The sequence below is a fragment of the Limulus polyphemus genome, unplaced genomic scaffold (genome assembly GCF_000517525.1).
Source record: "Limulus polyphemus unplaced genomic scaffold, Limulus_polyphemus-2.1.2 Scaffold565, whole genome shotgun sequence".
Taxonomy (NCBI): domain Eukaryota; kingdom Metazoa; phylum Arthropoda; class Merostomata; order Xiphosura; family Limulidae; genus Limulus; species Limulus polyphemus.
The window spans coordinates 225,569-232,652 of NW_013666175.1; the positions used below are offsets into that span (position 1 = coordinate 225,569).

Consider the following 7,084-nt stretch of genomic DNA (forward strand, 5'->3'; position numbering starts at 1 on the left):
CTACTGGGGGGGGGGGGGCGTACTTCCATAAAGAGCACAGTTTGATAGTATTAATTTATCAATGCATATAGTTGAGAGGCTGTAATATAAATAGATTAAATGACGTGAAACTTGCAGGGCAATGATTGTATTTACCCATAAGTTAAGCATTTCGCTGTGAGCAATTATTTTTTTGCCATATATGAACAGTATATGACTGGTTTTGAACATAGATACACAAACCTTTATCACATTACTTTCGTGTAAAACTAAATGCAGGATGGTAAACGGCGAGTTTAATCAAACTGCGGCAAATCTTGAAGTTAGCTTTTCTTCCTATCTTGTGGTGCCCGTGGTTTATTTATGTTAGATTATTAATATTTAAAATGAGAAGGTTAGAGAAAACGTATCTAAGCTGATTCTGTAAATATTTCTCTTCCTGCATGCTAATGGTGTATAAAGAGACATGAGCAATATTGCTTTCTTCTCGTGATTTTTATTTCATTTTTGCAAAATATTTATATTATGTTTCTGGGAAACAACAAATAAGAGTAGAATGCCGACGAGGCCTTTCACGTAATCCCAGTAATCACCAGAGCGACTGGGAAATAATAGATAGAGTAATCGTTGAGACGCTATTTATGTTGGGAAATTACATGAATCACAATTTTTATGGTGCAGGTAATGAAATGAAGCGTTCCATTCCAAGACAACAATCACAAAATACATTTCGTCATGATGCATGAAAGAATGAATAAAACTTTGTACATGAACCTTTCAGCCTTTAGAACTTTTAACATTAATTATCTTTAATATTATGTATGCAAAAGTATTTCTTAGAAAGTATACATCGCGAAAAGAAAATACATCAAAGGAACCGCGTTATTGCCATAATTCTGCTGACAAATGGTTTTGTTCATCTAAGCCTTTTCTGTTTTTCCAGCTTTTCTTCTTTCGCTTCTTGGTTTATAGTAATTATATATTTATATGATAGGTTTCTTTTAAGTTTTTTCTGCCTCGAATACAGATTTAATGAGAAAATTACTTAAAATATTTGGAAACGCGAAGAAAACAAAAATGGCAAATTAATGTCAAGCTATTATGTTCTAAGTAAGTTCTTACCAGTTAATTTAATGTTTATTAAAATTTCCAATACGTGGCGATGTATCTCGTATTTCTTTCCGTGCCATTCGTCAATCATCGATATTAAAATTTATTTCCAAGTTAATTAAAGGCCAGACATTGGAATTACATTCAATTTCTTTCCGTTTTCTTTTACTCAGAAACACAGGTTCCAGTCGGTTTCTAGTGATCTGTCATTTCTACCAGAAAACATTAAAAGAATATTGTAAAGGTGTAATTTTTCTTTGGTTTCCTAAGTGCCATTGTACATTAGCATCGCATTTGTAATTTCAGTTGTAACAGAACACGTTATTTCGTCAAAAAAGAAAAATATTTTATATTTTAAGCTTAATACACGTGAATTAAGCCACTTTCGTGTTATCTTGAGGATAAACATTGACACTCAGTCTCGTTATTCGGTTCAAACAGAAGATGGACAAAGGTGCTACTGGTTGGATGCTTTACCTCTGGCTGTTTTTAAGAGCAATATATATATATAGATATATACACACACAAGTAACGCCTACTGTCCTCTACTCTTTACGAAACAAGAAATGGAAAAAGTATAATATTATTTCTAAATAAAGATGCATACAATTTTTAACCATACAAATTCAACACGAAAAGCAGTTAATGTCAGAGTATTTGAATTTAACATTTTCATCAGTTTCACAATACACCTACTAATTTGCATACATCAGTAATATTTTTTGTGGAAGATTAACTAAAATTTTGTATATTCGAAGTAACGTGTTTCTGACGTGCCTCATAATTTATCCACTGAAGTTTAGGGCTAATTGATAATGGTCTTAATTTCACAACTATGAATGTAGCCAATGAAGAACTACTTTTTGTACTCAGAAAAAGGGGCAAGTTTATTGAACTAGACCCAGTTTACCTACGTGGACATATATTATAATTGACAAAAGCCACTCTGCACTAGCCATTCCTAACTTTGAGCTAATACACTAAAATAAAGACAACTAGCCAAGAGCACTTACCGCTAACACTTGGGCTACTCTTGCCTGACAGAACAGTTTCATTTGATAGTCATTTTTACAAGTTACAGCACATTCGTCGACCCAAAGGGCGGAGTGCAATTTCTTTGTAATTTTTTTTAGGTAACGGGATTCGAACGTGGGACCAGCAGATCCATAGTCTGGCACGAAAACTGGCAACAAGAACATTCCCATATCAATATCATTGAATTTAGTCTTACAGCATCCTGAGCAAAAAAAAAAACTGCGTATATTTGAAATTTGAAATGAAGTCTACGTTTATACATCACACACTTTCAAACGGAAGAACTCAAACTCATAGCTCACTACTCTTGAAAAATAACCACAATAAACACATTGCCCTCCGAACATGGAAAGGTCATGTACACTTTTTTGGAGGCTCATCTCGAAACGTTAGATCTATATTCTTTCGTAAAGTGTTAAAACATAAAATATTTACGCTTACTAAATAATATAACGTACTGGTTCATTAGGAGATATTGTTTTTTTATATAATCGTAAAAACTATTAATTGAAATAAAAACACATTAACTATTGTACCAAAGTTGCAAGATATCAGTTTTATTTTCTTACACAGCAATGATTGTAAGGTTAACTGATAACTTTATGAGTTTGTACAAAGGTGTTATAATAATTGTGCCTTTATTTTATTCCCAGGATCATAAGAAAAGTGGTTATTACGGTAACACGTCTACGAAGAGTGTAAACAATGACGGTGAAGAAAAGAAACTATTCCATTGTAAAAAGATAAAGATCAGATGTTTTAGGGTTAGCTCCAACTAAGACGTTCTACCACATCTACATTGTCTACTGCACCCTTTCACTCTAGGTAAGTCACTCATGAAAATATAGTTTCTAGCCAGTGTCGATAAACCTTCATCCTCCCAAATATTACGCACCCACTTGAAACATTTCTTGTCATGAAATTACAACACAAAGGAAATTTTGACAAGTAGAAGCATAGTAAAATGACGAACGACCTTAGGTCTTGTTTGGTTTGAAAACAATAACGCTGAATTACTGATAAAACAAGACAGTTGTAAGTCTATGGGCTTACACCGCTAAAATTTGGGGCTCGATTCCTCTATGTGAACACCAGCAGATAGACTAAACAAACAAACGAAGTGGTTAAACAAAAAGAGATGTATTGGGAAATTCACATAGAAAAATAACAAAGATCAAAACATCTGAAGTTAAGCACAAAGCTACATATTGGGCTATCTGTTTTCTGCCCACCACGGGTATCGAAACCCGGATTCTAGCGTCGTAATTCCGCAGACATACCGCTGTGTCACTGGGGGACTTGTAAGAGCTGTTCGAATTGAAGAACAAGAAAATACAAAACCAATAAATTAAATTCTAATATTTAGTAATCAATACCTCATACGTGAATATCATATTTCTTCTCAAAATTAAATTATCATACAGAATACTCAAATCGTTGCATTGTCTGACTAGTATGTCTCCATTCAGTTAGTTATCAGAACGTTGGACTTTTATATGTTTTTGGAAAATTTGAATTGAAAATTTAACTTGTAAGAATCCTTATACGTACGTGGGTTGAAGGGTTCAGATATAGCTGTCCCAGCCTTTGAACTACTTACCAGAGGGAAGGTAGCCAGCAGTATTCGCCGTCACAAGGATTTTGTCTGGTTCTTTGAACTGGATAACAAGGTTGGTTGTCAATTTTATAATGTGTTCACAGTATGTAAAGAATTCAGCGGTATGACATCTCGAACAATGACCGACGGTAAGCAACCTGGCGCATTAACTACTGGGCCACGCCCTGCCTTATATTTTCTGAGCAATAAACCCTGTTCAGTCACCACAGTGTTCCACATTCAGATTTCTGGGTAGTACACTTTACTGATTCTTAAATCTTAGCAGAATAAGTTACTTTGTTAAACAGAAAACTCATACTTATAAAGGCCATGGGAACGTTATAATGTGACGGTTAATCGCACTATTCATTGGTAAAAGAGCAGTCCAAGAGTTGGCGGTGGGTGGTGATTACTAGCTGTCGTCCCTCTAGTCACTGCTAAATTATGGACGGCTAGCGCAGATAGTCCTCATGTAGCTTTGCGTGAAATTCAAACCATACTTATAATCGTCTCGCACTCTAGCAAATTTTTCGTGAACTTCACTAAACATTTGAATTGGGCAAACATTTATGGAAAACAAACATTTCATGGTGCTCTTTATTATTACAAAATGTTCAGTAAATATTAATTAAATTGGATAATAACAATGTGTTTAAAGCAAACATTCAATATTACAAGATGTTTAAAATAATATGTAGGAAATATTGGTTCTCACGCCTTACATATGTGCATTAATAAGTATTTTTTTATAATATGCTCAAAAGAAATGATGTAATAACATAGAAATTAATGTAGAATTAAGAAATATATATATGTGAATAATGAAAATTAGGTCCTGTTTTATAAATCAGTGTTAGTCTTAGGCCGTCAGTGAGTCTTGAAGTTACACCGTAATACACTTATTAATATAAATTCATTCATAAAGAACATAGATTGAGAACATAGATTATGAATTCCGTATTTAAAGAGACTAATATTAATGAGTTATCGTGTAATAGCTGCTAGTGGAAGTTTTTTTTTTTTTTTTGCTTTAACTAGTAACAATAAAGTTAAGCCTAAATCATTTGTACTAATTAGCAATGAAGATTTATTATTAAATTAGTACGGAAAATCTAACTATAATATGACATGCATAAATTTTTAAACGTTATCTAAGACTAATAAAACTTAAAGTATTACATAAATTTCCTTCTTCCTGACTTAACCTACATTAACATGCACATTTCAAGGCCACCGCTCTAAAAGAGCGCATCATTTCGCGTATAATAACCCAAGAAGCTGAATAATAAAAACTAACTATACATTTTTCTTATTAAAAAACATCCTTCAAGTCTAGAGTTGGTTGGAACTTCATATACTCAGTTCATCAATCATGATAACGAGGTTATCGCATATCAACATTGAATCCAGGAATGTAATTATTATCAAGGGACGCGAAAGGGTATAAAAGTATTATAGTGATAATTCCCAAGGCAACCATTTTATTGGCCATTTTAATATACGTGCTGTAATTAATGAAATACAATGTCTACTGTAAAAGAATTTGGAGGTGTAATTAAATTTAGTTATATAATTATGCATTAATTAAAAATCTATCGAGATGGCGCTGTAAAAAAAGAAAGAACAGGACACAACGTGATCCCAAAGTAGCTATTGATTCATTTGTATGATCTGTTCCCACGCGAACATATTAATTTACTTTGTACATTACTTCATATATCTTTGGAGCTTCTATTCACATACAGTCAAAAAAAAAAACATGATAGTTGACATTAGCGTAAAACTTGTATTATATTTTATCAGTTCGCATACGCTACATTAGAGCATACAATGGAAATTTGGTAGGTTTACATGACGAAGGTTCAAAATATACCTTCCTTGGAAAGACAGTTGGTGGTGTGAACAAAGAACCTTACTTCTGTGTAAAATTTAACAAAAATAAAGTTTTTCTTGAAATACGTAAACGTATAATAGCATTTTAACCTATCATAAGATCCTATTATCGGACTGGAAATATTCGTAATTATTTCGCAGAATGTCAGGTGGTCTCAATATCTTTAGCAATGAACATATATTAATATTTTACAACCAAGATTTATTATTCGACTGGAGATACTCGTAGTCATTCCGTAGAATGTCAGGTGGTCTCAATATCTTTAGCAGTGAATATATATTTTACAATATTGTATTTTTTACTTTGTATTACCATACATTACCAGGTTATGTGGCAGAACTACTGATAAACTGGAAATCGTGTAGACTAATATTTTATCATTTTCTTGTTGAAACGTTTCTGTTTGGAGGTAGCTATTAAACCCCTGTAGAGTGAGACTGCATTCTGTAAGGTGTGCATGACTAGGTTCGTTTCCTCTCGGTCGCTAAGCGGTACGTCTTAGAACTAATCGCGCTAAAAATCGGGTTTCGATACCTGCGGTTGGCAGAGCACAGATATCCTAATATGTACCTTTGTGTTTAACAACAAAGCAAAAAAAAAACTTACAGGTTTCATCCAAATAGTTCACATAACCACATTTTACGAATAACGACATTAAATCCTCGGAGGATAATAGCTTTATGTTGTTGTGGTTAAGCACAAAGCTACTCAACAGGCTATCTGTGTTGTGCCATCGAAAGCGAGTTTTTAGAGTTATAAGCCTTCAGACTTACTGCTGATCCCCTGGGAGGGTAGCTTCATGTGTCAGAAAACAAAATTCGACCAATTCCAGAAAAACTTTAGTTATTTTTACGCTGCATTAGATTTTTGCGAACAGTATTGGTTTCCTGGATCACTTTTGACTTGAGCAATAGTTACTTCCTGTCTTGTTTGGGTTTCTCGAAAAATAATAGATTAATGCGTGAAAAACAGTTTTGAACCAAACAAAAGTTATTTTTAGGCTGTTTATGGTTTTCTCAAACAATAATTGTTTGACGGGCCAGAAACCATTTTTGTTCATTTATTTCCAAACTGGTTTGGGGTCTTTAGCAACCATTGAACTTTAAATAACATCGTAATATTCACGAATAAAGACGAAAAAAAAACATGAAATATAGAGATAAAACAATTTGAATAAAAACACTCAATCATTGATATTTTTAATAAATTTACTTAATTCGCAGATTGTAGAAAGTATATTTCTAAATACCATACGATACGTTTTATCGGGCGCGAACTCAGTTGTAAAACTTTAATGTTTTCTTTGTAACGCTAAACTTTCTTCTGCTTAATTCGACTTTAATTCCATCTAACTATAGAGTTGGTCGCTCGGATAATTTGAATTAGCTAAGAAATTTTGCACTCGGTGGCTGGCCTTGACAGCAAGCCTAATGGAAGAGTATGTTTGGTGACGGGGGTTCGAACCCGTC

The 7,084-nt window shown here is 33.4% G+C and overlaps 1 long non-coding RNA gene across 1 annotated transcript in view; it reads right to left on the reverse strand.

The window, feature by feature from the left end:
* LOC111085706 overlaps positions 1-785 on the reverse strand; it is a 16,513-nt gene extending 15,728 nt beyond the window's left edge. The window contains exon 1 of the long non-coding RNA XR_002610509.1: positions 771-785. This is a non-coding gene — a long non-coding RNA (uncharacterized LOC111085706). The remainder of the gene's footprint in view (positions 1-770) is intronic.
* Positions 786-7,084: the final 6,299 nt, after the last annotated feature.